Source organism: Silene latifolia, chromosome 11 (genome assembly GCF_048544455.1).
Source record: "Silene latifolia isolate original U9 population chromosome 11, ASM4854445v1, whole genome shotgun sequence".
Classification (NCBI taxonomy): domain Eukaryota; kingdom Viridiplantae; phylum Streptophyta; class Magnoliopsida; order Caryophyllales; family Caryophyllaceae; genus Silene; species Silene latifolia.
The window spans coordinates 201136008-201154771 of NC_133536.1; the positions used below are offsets into that span (position 1 = coordinate 201136008).

At 35.8% G+C, this 18764-nt stretch overlaps 1 long non-coding RNA gene across 1 annotated transcript; it reads right to left on the reverse strand.

The window, feature by feature from the left end:
• Positions 1-16077: 16077 nt before the first annotated feature.
• Positions 16078-17005, reverse strand: LOC141615315 (uncharacterized). Its single transcript, XR_012529793.1, has 2 exons — positions 16818-17005; positions 16078-16262 (listed from the first exon to the last, which is right to left on the reverse strand). It is a non-coding gene; the product is annotated as an uncharacterized LOC141615315 (long non-coding RNA).
• Between the last annotated feature and the right edge of the window lie 1759 nt (positions 17006-18764).

Here is an 18764-nt window from a genome sequence, read left to right on the forward strand (position 1 = left end):
TATGTGAAAAGTTTTGGCCAAGTTGATTGAAATCATGAAACTTAAGAGAATTAGTTTCAACTTTTGTCTGTGATATGTGCTCGTATATGAAGTCTTATAATTATATGTTGGTTGATATTATCTTCGTGATCTTCTCGCTAGAATTTGTGTTGCCTTTTATGTACAATGTGACAACATGTGGGGGAAGTAGTTTTAATTGAGTAAACTTTGTAAAAGTCTTTGTCCATTCTCTCTAAAATTGTGATAAATGTATCAATTTGATATACTTGGATATATATGGAGTGTGCTAAGGAGAATATCATATGGTTTTGTGCAATATAAAATTTGGATTTAATATAACTTGTTATGTATAGTTGATTATAACAATGTTTGGCATCTTGGTTTATGGTGGCAATAAAGTTCTATATGACAATATTGATCTTTGGTGACATGTTTCTGAAAGGGTAATTTTTTTTGTTCATCTTCTTATGCTATCTTGAATGTTAGCTTTGAGCATATAATATTGACCTTATCACTACTTGAAGTTTGGAGTTTAGCTGGAAGTTTTACGAATTTTTTTAAGATTATATTGTCTAATTCTTATGAGCATTAATCGATTAGTTTAAAAGGTGTCTGCTTAGTTAATGCTTTGAGTAAGTTGTGGATTGTGGGGGTGTCTGGTGAAAGTATGACTATCCTTAACTCTGACGTATTTTTTTTTTAATTTCAGTGTTGGGAGTGGTAGTGATAATGACAATTACATGGGAATGATTGATAGTTGTGAATACTCTGATATTGAGATTGTATAAACATGTTTCTCCATTTAAGAAATTTATGAATGGTTGGTTGGCAATATATGTGTTCGAGTAATTATTTTTTATTTGGTTTAAATGCTTTTAGTAAACCAAGAAAAGGTAAAAGATGCATAATCTATTTTTATTTGGTTTTGTTTTCGGGATATTTCTTTAAAGGAAGTTATTGGTGATAATTGAAATACTAATATATGAGTTATTTAAGATGTATTCTTGAGTTTATACATGACAAGATTTGGTGGAAAGGTTGTTACATTCATATATGATGTTTGTATGCGTTATGAGAGATATGATATAGCTTATATCGTTGTTATAGGTGATGGACACCATAGTTTTTTCTAAGCTAATTTATGAAAACAATTGTATCCTTGGGAATGAGTTTGCAATTTAATTGAACGTCAAATAATGATGAATTTTATTTGATTTTTAGATACAATTTTTCATAATTCTATATCATGTATGTTAACCATACAAATTGTGTTGTTAATATGCAATAAGGTGTGAAGATATTATGCTAGAATTGGCAGGACAGGGAGTCAAGAGGTTCAGGGATCTACTAGCATATATTATTTTTGTGGGGAGCTTTGGCTCTATTGGTGGTCATGCACCGGTAAGAAGTTACAATAAAGTGACTATTGACCAAAAGGATGATGGAAAAATATGATCAATATCAATGGGTTCACAAAGGTTGTGAAATTGTAAGCGGATATTGAGATCCCTTACACAATGTGATATCATAATAGTACGTACTTATTAAAATGTGAAGAGGATATTGAGATCCTCCTACCATTGGCCATGGTAGAAGTTGTTGTTAGTGGCACCACTAGGAATGGGTTTAAAACCTGTAAAGGGGTGAATTGTGATGGATACCCGTCTTAGTTCATCTAAGTTCAACAGGTCAAACTAAGTCATAAGGAACTCGAGATGTAATATTACTACCATTCCTATTTAATAAAATGATGTGGTATTACTTTGTGTACATATCTTGTACTTATGGATATATTGTCATTTTGGAAGGTTGAGCAATAGCTTAATGAGTTCATAGTCTTTATGGATGGTTTGTGACAATCAAACATGACGAACTCACCTATGTAATTGTGGGGGTTTATCGCCCTAACCCCAAGAGGTTCTTCAGGTTTGGACCTCTAGAGGCATTCACTAAATAACCGGGAATTACGTGAGGGGCAAGTAGAATTTGTTCCTAACCTTAAAGTTCATGATGAGTTCATGGATTATGCGAGTTCTAGCCCTGATTTGGGATCAAGCAAGTGCGCAAAAATTCTCTTAACAACTCCATCAAAAGGTTAAAGGCTTAGTCCACCAAAAATGGCGGTTTGAGAAAATTTGTATGTCACTGGGTGTTGGTTAAAGTTCACAGACACCTACATCTAAACGCTATATCCCTGTTGCCTTAATTACCTCAATTTCTCTCTCTTACTCCTATTTTTGCCATTGTGGGGGGATTGTTGGAATAATGGCTCTAATAGAGTTTTTTTGTCCACATTGGAAATGTTGGAAATCATATTTTAAATATCACATATTTTAGTTTAAAGTTTTAGTCATAAAAACTTAAGGATCTTATGCATGCAAATCAAATACAAGAGTGAAGAAAAATCAGTTCCTTACAATTGTATTTTCGGCTATATGGGCACAAGTAAGGTCTCCTACCTTCACTTGTTCTTGAGCTATCCATATGTTAGGATGATCCTCCAAAGACTTCAAGTATAGAAGTCACTCCTCTTGATTGCACCCAAGATTATCCCTTATCCCCACTAAATAATATTTGCTGGATATTTGTTTAATAGTTTACCTTAAAATTGATTACTAACACTCATATATTACACTAATAATATTAGTAATCTTTTATGAACAATTTGGATCATCATTTCTCAAGTTTTAGAGAAAGATGAACAATAATGTGAGAGAGAGGAAAGTTATGTATGTGTATGAATGAACATGCATGAGTAGAATAGGTAGATAACAAAATCTCTAGTGTATTGAAGGGGGTCACGATTTTGGAGGTTGAGAGACCAATATATGGTCCTTCCCTTTTTCCTTTTGTTCTTATCAAAACCTTAGGCATGTAAAGCTAGGTAAGTAGTGTCATGATGATGTTATTTTAGCTTATTAAAATAAATCACCACCATCCACTAAACCCTCTACATTTCGGTCCACTTATAAAATGGACTACCATTTTATTTTGTCAATTTGTCAATTGTCACGCAATATGTCACATGTAGTATGTTACATGTTATTAATTAATTTAATGCATATTTATCTCATAAATATCATTTTATAAATTAATTAAATTACATACAACAAATTGACTAGTGATACTTGATCACATAAATAAATTGGGTCATATAATTATAATTCACAACATCTTGTAATTATAATTAACCATTCATTCTCATCTCCGTTGTTTCACAAACAATAAACTATTTTAGTAATAAAGTATTTCAATTACTAAAATAAATCTTATTTAATCCCATTACAATAAGATATCAATATACTCTCTCACAAATTGAATTGTTCAATTTTAAGGAATTGATTAACTTGTATCGTCATACAATTAATCAACTTTACAGATTAGGGCATCATCCTTTAGGTGTGACCTTAAGAGATCAACTGACCACCACCGTCCCACGACAGTAACGTCAAACTCTAGCAAGTCAATCGTTACCGATTAATATTGATCAGTTGACTATAAAATGAATCATCCCTTGCGTATTCTTAAAAATGAGATTTAAACATGTGATCATCATGATCGACAATTGTGATCGCATTATTGTCGGGGACACTCCAACAATCTCCCACTTGTCCTCGACAAGTGTGCGTCACCAATTCTCTTGTCCTATTACTATCTCCCACTCAATGCAAGATGTCTTTTAGGTCGTACTTGCAAGTGATCACATCGAGAGTGGTTACCCCGATCTGGAGAATAACTGATTGACCGAAATTATCTACCATAGATACCTTCCGAGCGTGGCCACGCATTTCCAGTTCATTACTCCTCGAGTGGCCCTGAGATATTGTTTTAACCCTGACAAGGGGGTGGACAATTCCTATCGCACTATTCCCTTCGACTAGCCATAGCCATCATAACCCAAAATATGCTCATTTGACTCCATTTACGAAGATCGTAGTAACATAAATCAAAGTTAATCTGAAACCGTGCCACCTTAGGCGAACAGTCTTTAGTCAAAAGAATCGACTCATTTGAATACTATAGTAGCTCTCGCCACGACCAGGCTTTATAAATTTGTCAGAACTCTATAAGAGGTCACTGCCCGACAGAGTGTTCCCAATAGTCTGCCTATGTGATCGACTAGTCATCTCACATGACTCTATGACACTTGAACTTGCCATCAATCGCATCACACTCTAGTCACTTCGAGACGTCACCTCATACAAGTGACTATGGGCAAATACCATGTTAATCCGGATTCACTTTAACGGGGTTCAACATTGTCATACAACCCGTTTGGATGTAACAAAGTACAAGAAAAAAGTTTTTAAAGTAAAAACTCGAACGACAAATGTGATTATCACATATGAATAGTCAGTGCCTGATTACTATTTCATATTCTATAATCTAATTTGATCTTGTATGTAGTTGTTCATTTCAATTCAATTGAAATGACATGACTCATCATGTTTAGCCTATGATTAGGCCTTGCTAAGTAGGTTTTAGCAACTCCCTGCTCAACCTTGCTACATACTCCTTTTCCTTTCGTAATGTATACATTTGCATTACAAAACTTTCTGAGTACGTGTCTAGATCCAATCTAGACATAGGCTTTCTTGCCTTAAAATAGCTCCTACTGTTTTCACAGTGTGCGGAATCCATCCTCTTGCACATCTCATGATTGCAAGTGTACTCAATTTCCGTTGTAAATATCTCTCATTGTTCTTTATTACCTAGAAAGATCCTAGCAAATTTATTTCTTAAATAACATAGCCACAATGGTTCCTTAACCATCTTCACGTGTTTTGAATATGGTTTTGTCTGAAACCTTTCGCAATCTCAATTGTCAATTGTCATTTGTGTAATACCCTTACACAAATTAGTTAATTGCATAAAAAACACTTAACTTTCCATCCTTAATACTTCTACAAGCACTTAAAGATAACCTATATGGCTACTTAGTAACTATTACTTAAATTCGATTTTGAAACAATTCATCATACTCAAAGTATATAAAGTGTTATACATCATTACTAATTTAATTGATCCGGCAGCGGAAGCAAATGGAATCAATCAAATATGTTCAATCTTGATTGAACTAGTCATGAATCTTATCAACATAAAACTTCTTATTTGACGCTAATATGATGTGGATTTATCTCCATAAATCTGGATATTAAATATGTATTATATTTCTCCAAGTCTTAAATCATTCGCAATGATTAATGTGTCATCCACACATATAAGACTACTAAAAATTTCCGTAACTCCCACTAAACTTCATGTATAAACACAACATCTCGACTTATCGGAAAAATTTTTATACCATGATCAAATCATTGATTCCAACTCATTTATGTCCTACTCAAGACCATCTCTTAAGCTGCACATTATCTTATGATTGCAAAAAACTCATAACATGTATCGAATACATTTCTTCTTTGAAGAAGTGGGTTTTTGGATTCACTCGCTATATATCTCATCATATAATGTAATACAATCCTTAGATTTAAGCTTCTCAATTAGTGCAAAACCCTTTGCTACCAATCAAGCTTTGAAATCTCTTTTTATTAGTACAAAACTCTTTGTCACTAATCAAGCCTTTTATTTCGGATTTTCATGGCTCTAAGCCTTGCATTGAGTTGTGACTTAAACACTCTCATGTAAGTCATATGTTCATTACTTTCCAGAAGTAATTAACTTGAATCAAACAATTTCTTTGTAAGTTGTAAGCTCTTTACTTCCTTAACACTACTACAGATACAGGCTATAACAACGGTCAAAAACCGTTGTTATATAAAAAAGCGGACGTTGTTAAAGCGTCCGTTGTAAAAGGTTTTAACAACGGTTGGTTTTCTTAAGGAAACCGTTGTGAAAAATATTAACAACGGTTTTAAATATAAAAACCCGTTGTGGAAAGTGTGACTCAATTTTAGAGGGAAAGTTATAACAACGGGTTTGAATATACAAAACCGTTGTTATAACTAAAGACAACGGGTTGTTTGTAAATAACCGTTGTTGTTTGTTCTTAAAAAATAAAAAAAAATTAAATTAAATATTACTAGATGCATGTATAATTACGGCCCGTTAGAATTCCGATGCATGCAGAATATCCCTTAAATTAATTACCAACGGTTTTGAAAAAACTTATAAATGTGACTAGCTATAAATATTAAAACATCCTTTACTAACATTCATTAATTGAAACAACATGGCAATGAACCCTAATTTTATCAACAATGAAGAATGTCTTACACAAACGATTGAAGATGATGGGAAGGTTCTCGCCGGGCTTCCCGCCGATCAACACCCATTAATCAAAGCATCCCTTGAACATCAACGGCATTATTGGATTAAGAGGCGTGAAGCAGTCCGGCTTGTCAACAAAGCCTCATCATCATCATCATATTCATACCCTCGTCGGCCTGTTACTCGCAACTTGGTCTGCGACCCGAGATATGTTGAGTTGTACTCTTCCAACCTTATCTCCACATGCAAGTCGTGTCCTTGCATATATTCAATCTGTTATTGCAAAATATGAAGCCAATGACCCGGAAGTTAGCGGTATACCAGAGTGGCGTGATTGGTGGCAGGTTGAGAAGCGCTTTTTACGCTTAATCGGGGTTGTTCCGGCTTATTATACATCTTTTGATTTCTGATAATTGTTGTAATGTATTTGGTTTAAAATTAAATGAAATGATCATTTTGAAAGTGTTGAGTTATGCTTGTTTGATTTGCTTCCATTTTTGAACTCCATAGATCGATCATCATCAAGATCCAGTTATTCTTCATCACTTTGTGCATATGAACGGACAATATGGAATGAGAAGGGTTAGTAATAAGATTTGAAGCAGCATTGAGAGATATGATGATGCTGATTATGGCACAACTTCCTAACATATATATTAATTAAAAAACAACTCAACCCACACATTTCTTAGTATAAATACATTGCATTATCTCAACCCACATATATGCATTTCCATTATCTCAATATATTCTCCAAACCCTAACTGCTAAAACAAACTCCAAATAAATTAACCCTCTCCTTAATCTTTCAAAACAAACTCCAAACTCCAACAAAATGAATGATATCATCCTTAAGACTCTTACTATGCTCGATCCGTACTGAAGGACGCCAAAGAAGATGGCTTGACGGAGCAGCAGCAGCTGCAGCTATATGACGATATAGCAGATGCTGAACGGAACCTAATGGTCGATAAAAACACATACATGGAAATAAAATAATTAGAAAAATAAAATAATGACGATGAAACAAACCTGATAATTACAGAACGTACGTAAAGAGACGATGAAATCAACAGTGACGGCGAGAAGATAAAGCGACGATGAGAAAGAGAGAAAGAGACGATGAGAAAGTGTGTGTTTTGTGTTTGTGTTTGGTCTGCTTTGGGTTTGTGTTTGTGTATTAAGGTTTGTGTTTTGTGGTCAGAGCAGACTTGTGTTTGTGTGGTTTATAGTATGGAAGGTATTGACAACGGTTATTAAACAACAACCGTTGTGAAATATGTTTTAACAACGGTTGTAAAAAACACCCGTTGTTAAATAAGTTTTAACAACGGGTTTCAAAAATAACCGTTATGATTACTTTTCACTAACTTTGCGCCAATTTTGCGCCAAATTATTAACAACGGTTGTTCATGTGTGACCCGTTGTTAAAACGAATAACAACGGTTTTTATAACCATACCCGTTGTAATTACTTTTAGTAAAATTCGCGCCATACATTCTACAACGTCTATTGTGATTTTCGTGAATAATCGTTGTTAAAGGGGCGTTGTAGTTGCCTGGATTTGTAGTAGTGTAAAAGTAACATGAATTCATCATCTTCAACAAGTGATGACTTTAACCTCCTAGGTTTTGAATAAACGTCGTCTTACACAAAACGTACAAAACATCTCATGTAACCAAGAAAGACCAGTTTCTTGCGACATACAATTCCTTTGTGGCTCTTGAATAATTTCTCCCACTCTTTCTTCTAGAAATAAACTTGTATTCTAGAAAGACAACTTCACGAGCCGCAAACCCGTTGTACTCGTGAGTGGGGATAAGGAAAAATGAGCATTTATTTCTTTTGAAAACTTACAAACATGGTACTGTACCATTTCATATCTCATATGAATCGTTTAGATTTAGTGGAAAAACAATTTAGACAAAATGATAAAATCCCCAAAATTAGATCAAGTAACTCAAGGTAACTTGATTAAGGTCCAAACCATATCGAATAGCGTTTTATTTCTTCATCCAATCACATATTATCCCATAATGCGTGCTAAGAGAGATTAATTTGTGATACTATATCACATTTCCTTTGGCTTATATCAAAGTATTCACTTTGATAATCTCATCACGACTAAATCGTGATTCCTTGAACTCTTGAACTTCTTCAAAGATTTCTCTATTTATCTTATTAAGTGAACACATTAGCGTCAACTTAAATCGTTGGTAAAAGAAAATGATCAACCTATTTTGGATCAATGATTTACAACCTCGATCCCCTTTTCAACCAAAAGGCATGATACATCTTGCTTTGAATACAAGATACGCATATACCATAAGATCTAATGGTTTCAAGAGTACTCGATAACTCTTTGCGTTCATCATTCCAGAATCTAAGGTTTAATCTTGGGTTACCAATTTGACTCTTGCATCATCTACATGATGTAACATTCTAGTTTGGTTTAGAATATATTCACCTTGATAATGGGCTAGCGATACATCAAATCGTGGTGTATAGGGTAACAAAAATGAAACCTCTTTTGTATCTTAACAAGATTATATTCTTATTCAGAGTTTATGCACATAATAGTCATAATTAAGTACAACTTTAAACCCAAAACTAGATTGAGTACACAATGAATCTATCTCTCAACATCATTGTTGCTAGTCGTCATATTCTAATCATCCTATGTATCAAATACAATGATGAAAACCACCACCGGTTTCTAATATTGACGAATTAGTACTAGCAAAATTTATGTTAATCGTATAAACATTTAAAGAAGAAGGTCTCATTAGATGTCCCACAACTAACTTGTTGATTCTTCAATAATTTGGGGTAGTTTCCTTTCTAGCGTCCAACAATTAAGACAATGGAAACTTTATTGGTCTGGATTGATAGGTTTAGTATCGTTATTCTCAATAACTTTACTTTTACCATTACCTTGTATCAATTCCATTCTAATTTTACTTCTTTGAACTTCGTCCTTTTCTTAACGGTTTAAGAAAATGCTCCCACTTATATCAATGAGTCTTTGCTTAGAGAAGCAAAATTGAATTTCATGAAGACTACTCTTCAATCCATTTGTTTAGTCTTAAAACTTTCATTGAAGTGGTTGCGGTATTTTGGTTAATTTTGATTTCAAACAAATCTAGTTACCAAAATGATGTAACGTTTCAAAGTACTAAACTCAATTAAGCATATGAGAAACAATTCATTGTAAGTAGATATGTTAGTCAAGAATCAAAAACCCTTTTGATCATGAATAACTTTTATCTATACTCTTCACAAGAGATCCTTCCAATGGATAACACGAGGTTTTAGAAGAAAATTCATATTTGTCTTTAGTTACGATATTTTAATGGAGATATTGTACTATAATCGAAATGATATCGTATAATTTGAGGTAAAGAAATAGAACAATATGATAACGGAATAATGAAAACAAAACTGTAACACCCCCATACTCCAAGTGCCTTACCAGGACCACCCAGGTATAAAAATGTTACCATCTCGGTTCCCCGAGGTAATGATAATCATAAGACAATAACGAAACAACATTTAAATAGTATAAGTTTAGTGAATAAGATACAATCCAAAACCAAATACCAAAATACGGTTACATGTTCTCAAAACCACTGCCTACTCAACTAATGAAATGTTTAACAACTACTCAGGCTACAGCGGAAGACTCTATCATCTGAAAGTGGCACATCCCAGCTATCCCATATAACTCGACTCATACCTGCTCAACAACTGCTCACCATCCCCGAATGGATCACCACAGTTTTTAAAACAATAAACGGGGTCAGTACTAATCACATAATTTATATAATCCAACAACACAACAAACAACACAGCTCAATCGTCACAGATATATTCCGAACTCCACAATACTGACTACACACTAAAGTGTGTAGCCCTGCCAGAGTGCCAATCGCAACAGGTCACTCCACGCCGCCAGTGGGGGACCGCAGTCGTTCCCACCTAATACCCGCTCATCTCCGTTGAGCGATAAACCCAAATTCCTTAATGTGCACATCCCTTCTGTGGCGGGTTCCACAGAAGGCGAATAATGGGCGTGAAGCCACTCCCGCAAGTGACTCCACTCAGCCAGGGACGCGCCCCGAAAAACACAGATAGATACAAAAATCACAACTACTAAACAACAATCAACACCAACAACCGTCACAATACTTGTACGATAACAATCAACAAACACAAATCACCACCAACACATTATGGGACTAATACTGAGTAGGGAAACTCTACCTGGAAAGCAACACAGTCAGACGATCTCAACAGTTGTTATCAAAAGGCCTCTTCTACGAATCCTCCTCCTAACATACAATCATATGATTACTACCAATCAAGAAAAACAACAAAACCCCCAAATCCCCAAATTAGGTTTTAACTAACTTTAACGAAATAGCATAAAAACAGTACGTAAATCTTACCCTCGACGCAAGGATTAAAAAGGTATAAAGAAAGACGAATTCCGGCCTTCCAAGCTCCGGGATTTGCCATTAATGCGATTGATGCGAAGAACGTAGATTGTTTTCACTTTTGAAAGTAATTATGTAACACCCCGGTTTATAAAAGAAGTCCTCGTCAAGACATTCCCTCATAAAACGGACTGTTACCATCTCGGTTTCCCGAGGTAGTGAATAACAAATTAAACTCCAAGGCAATTTATATAATATTTTAACTTAATTATTACAATTTCTCTTTTCAAATTAAATTACAAGAACTGACGTAAATAAAAGTGAAGTCTTCTAGATGATGATCTAGCTACTAGGTCGTCTGATCCAGTGTCTCACGCCCATCAAGCTCCCGTCCTATCTCTTAAACTCCGCAAGTCTGCTCGCCAATATTTGGGTCGTCACAGGTGTTCACGAATACACAGGGTCAACCGCGAGGTTGAGTAGGGAAAACAATAAAACAATAAAATATGATATGCATGATACTCCGCCACCTCCATCTCCATCTCAACTCATCACACACATCTCATAACCCGGACAACCCAGCCATACCGATCCCCGGCAGACTATAAATATCGACCGAAGTCGATCTGCCAGCTCAACAGCTGAGGACACCAGGGCAAGTCTGCGAGAACCCGCCCGGCCTTATCACAACATCACATCGTATCTCAACACCGTCACCACCACATCATCCTCCAACTCCAATGCATATGAAATGCTCAACAGTAATTAATGCAATGCAATATGTATATAAATCACTGAACTGATAAATCATAAAGTCATGCCAGTTACCCGATGTTGTGACATCATACTCAATACGATCAAATCAATCAATCACCTTCCCGAATATAAATGATAACGTAATTCAACCACAATGAAACAAGTCAACACAATTCGATCAATAACGATAATAGGACAAGTGTATTTCCCTACCTCAAAGTGCCAGCAATCCAATTAAGCAGTTAAGCAGTCCAGAAAATAAAGCAATGAATTTGATAATTGATCCTTCACGAATTCGTCACCTAAAACAATTATAATATTTATAATTACTAACTACTAAATATAGAAATCTCCTAAAATGGAAACTTTCCCAATATAGTAACTTTCCTCTTTTAACAAACCCGACTCAGAACCCGACTTGAATTATTAAATGTCTCGGGAATAATTTATTTAGATAACTCGGGATTTAAATTAAATACTGATATATAAAGATTAAATGAATTATACGATTTAGAAGTACCCGAATCAATCCTTAAACAACTCAAACAATCCCGACTCAAACCCGTCTCTAATTATATTAAATAATTCGGGAATTATATTAATTAATCATTTAAAGGACTCGGGAATTAAATTAAGTAATTAATTTAATGAATTAACGATTTAAGACAAACCCGAATCAAACATAAAATAATTCAACAACCCGATTTAAACTCGTCTTTAATTATTTTAATACACTCGGAATATTAAATTATTTAATTAAAAGTACGACCGAGTAATAAATTATAATGATTAAACTACGTCAAAACCCGTTTCAAATATAAAAACAACTCGTCATCAATCCCTACCCCTTCACACACGCCTACACCCCTACAAACACCACCTGAACCACCACGAAAACCACCGCACCTGGTCCCCACTTCGTCCCCACCACTGACAACCAACCCCACCCTGGTCGACTGCCGCCGGCGAGTCGAACCAGGGTCGTCACCTGACCGGGTTCACCCCCACACCTCACCACACACCCTATTTACGCGACTCACCACCACCGCAACCATCACTCGTCCCCTGCCATACCACCACCATTCCACTCGTCATCAACCCACCAACACAGACACCGTGGCACCACCATTCCGACCTCCCCCGAGTCCACGGTGGTGCCACCCCAACACTACTCGTCTAACTCGCCTGAAAAACCCGCATCATAACCCGTTTACCACTCCCTGTCGCTGCTCCCTTTTACCGCCACTATCACCACCGACAACCACCCTAAACACCACCCCTTCACTCGTCACTCATCACCCACTTCCCTCACCCCGTCAACAACCACCAGCCTTACCACTATAGGACACGAAGCAACCACTAAAAAACCCGACTTTAATATGCGAAAAACAGAGGAGAGTTGAACCTTTACCTTTCCTGCCGCCATAGCCGCCACCACGGCCACCCTCAGACGTCAACAATAGCTCCTACCCCATCCCTGCTGCACCGTCAACAACCCAGGCATTTTCTCTCTCTCTCTCGTTTTGCGTGAAAGGTAAGATTGGATCTAAGAAAGTAGGAAGGCTGGTTGTCCTTGTGTTGGCATTTTCACGGTTGGTACTTAGTATAGTAGTAAGATTATGGTACTTAATATTATTTAAGATTAGAGTATGGTACTAATATTATTTAAGATTAGAGTATGGTAGTGTATGAGTTGGATTAGGTGTAAAGAAGGAAAAAGAAAGAAAAAGAAAGAAAAAGGAAGCATGGGTAGTAGTAGTAATCATGCAAAGTAGTATTAATAATTTAATAATAATATTAGAATAATAATAATATATAATAATAATAATATTTATAATAAAGATATTTTATTAAAAGTCGAATTCCATATAAACCCGTCACAATTAACTTATATCGATACAACGTGGTTAAATAAAATAATTTACGTAATTATCGACTCACCAATTATCTCGCCTTAATTAGTAATATAAAATGTATAATAATTAATATATACTAATATCGGTTTAATAATATCCGTTTAATTCAATAATATCCGTTTAATTTATTATATAAAAATATGGGGTATTACAGTCTTCCCCCCTTAAAATGAACTTCGTCCCGAAGTTCGCTCCCATACTCAAACCTCAAAAGGGTATTGTATATCGTACTTACGGACGTCACGTATTTCTAACTTGGTTAACACGCCATTTTGACACATCAATTAAACATAACAAAAACGAAATGTTACATTCTGCCCTCCTAAAAATAAACTTCGTCCCGAAGTTTAACTCATCATTTTCTTAATCCAATTAACTACAACTAATAACTACCTGCGAACACAAATGTATAACTATATAATCATATGAGAACACCATCATCTTCCACCTAAATTCCGATCTCAAACTCAAATAACTCAATCACCATGGTCTCACTGGACCGCAAATGTAACTCGGCACAAAGGCCCCACAACTCAATACCGGTAGTTTAACTACACTCTCCTTTTTCACATCAACCAACTAACAGAAGTAGGACAAAACATATGGGACTTATTTGCATAGGTAACCTCACAACGAAACATCAACTTGGTCAAAACTACAATCTACAAACGAGTGCAAATTAAGCGTTAAGATTTTACAATCCTCCCCAACTAAAAACATGGTTACGTCCTCGTAACCTTCATTATTATAACCAAAGTTCTCAACTACTGCCAACCACTGAAAGAGGCTACTGTTACAGTAAAAATCATTAGTAACTCATTCATCTCACCAATTATCGTAATCTTATACCTTAGAGATATAGGGAATCAATCAACCTTAGAAAAGAATTAGGGTCAACACTTGATAAATCGATTTATGAAAATTTATAACCTAATAGGTCCAATCTGACTTTCCTTTACTTATTGTACAGATTTAGGTCAAGACACAGAATCACCGATAAATGAAGACAACCAGTTTCGACATTCGTAACTAACCACAACCCACCTATTCGTTACATGAATGAACAACATGACTAAATTAATCCACTACTTGTGACTCCGTTCTAGTTTCTTTCCCCAGACTTGCAATTATCATGAACCATACAATCAGACACTGGCTGGAAATTTCACTCCGAATCTATACTCACACGACAAAATTTAGCTTCATTTTCAAAACTTTTACCTTCCTACTGGACGGTGAATAAAGTTCTTAACATAATTCTTAATAATATATTTCACCCCTTGATTAGAAATCAATTTAAGCTTATTTAATTTTACTCATACTATAATGCCAACAATGTTATCAACTAAGTTTTAATTTTATCACTTGTTAAGATACATAACTACTGAACATGCGTGCTACTACCGTCATATAAAACATTATAAATTCCCATTACTAAGGCTCATGAATTACTCAAACCATTATCTGAAAACTCAACCTAGAACACACATTTTACATGTTTTGATTTACGTTGTAACTCCCAAAATCACGAATAAATAACTGTTCGATTAAAACTTGATTCATATTACTTTTATAAAACACGATGAGTTCAAAACACAGGGAAAAATAACTAAGTTTAAAGCACCAGAATTCCATTTTTAAAGAATTTTACAACTTAGTTGGTCCAACAAACATGTGACAGCTATTGGTCCACGACTTGGGCCAGTTTGGAAAACTTATCATTTAATATTGAAACATCAAGATTTTTCGTGGCTTATTAATTTGAAAACATATGCGAATCTTCCGATCGATGGAGTTGGATTTATGAGAAAATTATTAATACAATTTAAATGAGGATTTTATAAAATCATTGGTCAAACATCACTGCACGGAAACTTCCTAACCACAGTTCACTAAAGTATTTATTACTCCTAGTCTGTATATCCTATAAGCGTGAAACAGACGCCAAACGATCACTAACTCACGAGGCTATCTCTCATAAAATTTTCATTGTTGGGTAAGAAACAGAAAAGAATTGGTAGTGAGGTCAATTAAAGGGTAACACCAACCAGAACAAGTTTCATCACTAAGTCTTTCATTTCCTATGTCCCAATTCTTACAACTATACTATCGCTACTAACCCATACCAACTTAGATCTCACACTGTACTTACGTAAACATGTACCCCATAGAATCCTTTCGCATCTCGATCTACTCATTACATCTAAATCACGATTGTGATGACTAAAGATATGAAATTCTATCGTGTTTCTTATTACTATCTCAAGACTATACTAGCATGGCTTTGGGATCACATAACCGCATATTACTTAGTCATAGTAGTACTATCAACACATCATTCATACAAATTACTTACCGTAGCGTTATCCTGCAATAATCAATGTATCAATCAGTCAACACTTAGGCAACGATATATGAATTTCTGTTCAACCTCAAGCAACTTTCTACCCTTTCTCTCATATACCCTCAGGTTGTCCGAGTCAAACTGAGAGGGCCACTGGTTCGGTGTGAGGGGGCCCCTAACTCAAACCTTACCGTAGTGTGCTCCTAACAGTTCTATCCCGGGGTTCATTTTATTTAGACACATCCTATGTTCATTGGGCTCATTGGTTTAGGCCTGAGGATCGTTCGCTCTGATACCACTTTGTAACACCCCGGTTTATAAAAGAAGTCCTCGTCAAGACATTCCCTCATAAAACGGACTGTTACCATCTCGGTTTCCCGAGGTAGTGAATAACAAATTAAACTCCAAGGCAATTTATATAATATTTTAACTTAATTATTACAATTTCTCTTTTCAAATTAAATTACAAGAACTGACGTAAATAAAAGTGAAGTCTTCTAGATGATGATCTAGCTACTAGGTCGTCTGATCCAGTGTCTCACGCCCATCAAGCTCCCGTCCTATCTCTTAAACCTGTCAAGTCTGCTCGCCAATATTTGGGTCGTCACAGGTGTTCACGAATACACAGGGTCAACCGCGAGGTTGAGTAGGGAAAACAATAAAACAATAAAATATGATATGCATGATACTCCGCCACCTCCATCTCCATCTCAACTCATCACACACATCTCATAACCCGGACAACCCAGCCATACCGATCCCCGGCAGACTATAAATATCGACCGAAGTCGATCTGCCAGCTCAACAGCTGAGGACACCAGGGCAAGTCCTGCAGAACCCGCCTGGGCCTTATCACAACATCACATCGTATCTCAACACCGTCACCACCACATCATCCTCCAACTCCAATGCATATGAAATGCTCAACAGTAATTAATGCAATGCAATATGTATATAAATCACTGAACTGATAAATCATAAAGTCATGCCAGTTACCCGATGTTGTGACATCATACTCAATACGATCAAATCAATCAATCACCTTCCCGAATATAAATGATAACGTAATTCAACCACAATGAAACAAGTCAACACAATTCGATCAATAACGATAATAGGACAAGTGTATTTCCCTACCTCAAAGTGCCAGCAATCCAATTAAGCAGTTAAGCAGTCCCGAAAATAAAGCAATGAATTTGATAATTGATCCTTCACGAATTCGTCACCTAAAACAATTATAATATTTATAATTACTAACTACTAAATATAGAAATCTCCTAAAATGGAAACTTTCCCAATATAGTAACTTTCCTCTTTTAACAAACCCGACTCAGAACCCGACTTGAATTATTAAATGTCTCGGGAATAATTTATTTAGATAACTCGGGATTTAAATTAAATACTGATATATAAAGATTAAATGAATTATACGATTTAGAAGTACCCGAATCAATCCTTAAACAACTCAAACAATCCCGACTCAAACCCGTCTCTAATTATATTAAATAATTCGGGAATTATATTAATTAATCATTTAAAGGACTCGGGAATTAAATTAAGTAATTAATTTAATGAATTAACGATTTAAGACAAACCCGAATCAAACATAAAATAATTCAACAACCCGATTTAAACTCGTCTTTAATTATTTTAATACACTCGGAATATTAAATTATTTAATTAAAAGTACGACCGAGTAATAAATTATAATGATTAAACTACGTCAAAACCCGTTTCAAATATAAAAACAACTCGTCATCAATCCCTACCCCTTCACACACGCCTACACCCCTACAAACACCACCTGAACCACCACGAAAACCACCGCACCTGGTCCCCACTTCGTCCCCACCACTGACAACCAACCCCACCCTGGTCGACTGCCGCCGGCGAGTCGAACCAGGGTCGTCACCTGACCGGGTTCACCCCCACACCTCACCACACACCCTATTTACGCGACTCACCACCACCGCAACCATCACTCGTCCCCTGCCATACCACCACCATTCCACTCGTCATCAACCCACCAACACAGACACCGTGGCACCACCATTCCGACCTCCCCGAGTCCACGGTGGCCCACCCCAACACTACTCGTCTAACTCGCCTGAAAAACCCGCATCATAACCCGTTTACCACTCCCTGTCGCTGCTCCCTTTTACCGCCACTATCACCACCGACAACCACCCTAAACACCACCCCTTCACTCGTCACTCATCACCCACTTCCCTCACCCCGTCAACAACCACCAGCCTTACCACTATAGGACACGAAGCAACCACTAAAAAACCCGACTTTAATATGCGAAAAACAGAGGAGAGTTGAACCTTTACCTTTCCTGCCGCCATAGCCGCCACCACGGCCACCCTCAGACGTCAACAATAGCTCCTACCCCATCCCTGCTGCACCGTCAACAACCCAGGCATTTTCTCTCTCTCTCTCGTTTTGCGTGAAAGGTAAGATTGGATCTAAGAAAGTAGGAAGGCTGGTTGTCCTTGTGTTGGCATTTTCACGGTTGGTACTTAGTATAGTAGTAAGATTATGGTACTTAATATTATTTAAGATTAGAGTATGGTACTAATATTATTTAAGATTAGAGTATGGTAGTGTATGAGTTGGATTAGGTGTAAAGAAGGAAAAAGAAAGAAAAAGAAAGAAAAAGGAAGCATGGGTAGTAGTAGTAATCATGCAAAGTAGTATTAATAATTTAATAATAATATTAGAATAATAATAATATATAATAATAATAATATTTATAATAAAGATATTTTATTAAAAGTCGAATTCCATATAAACCCGTCACAATTAACTTATATCGATACAACGTGGTTAAATAAAATAATTTACGTAATTATCGACTCACCAATTATCTCGCCTTAATTAGTAATATAAAATGTATAATAATTAATATATACTAATATCGGTTTAATAATATCCGTTTAATTCAATAATATCCGTTTAATTTATTATATAAAAATATGGGGTATTACAAATTAGGTTTGTAAAAGTGTATTAAGAAAGTGACGGAAGTGATTATATATTAAATCGCATTATTAACAAAACCCGACAAATCATCCCCCCGTA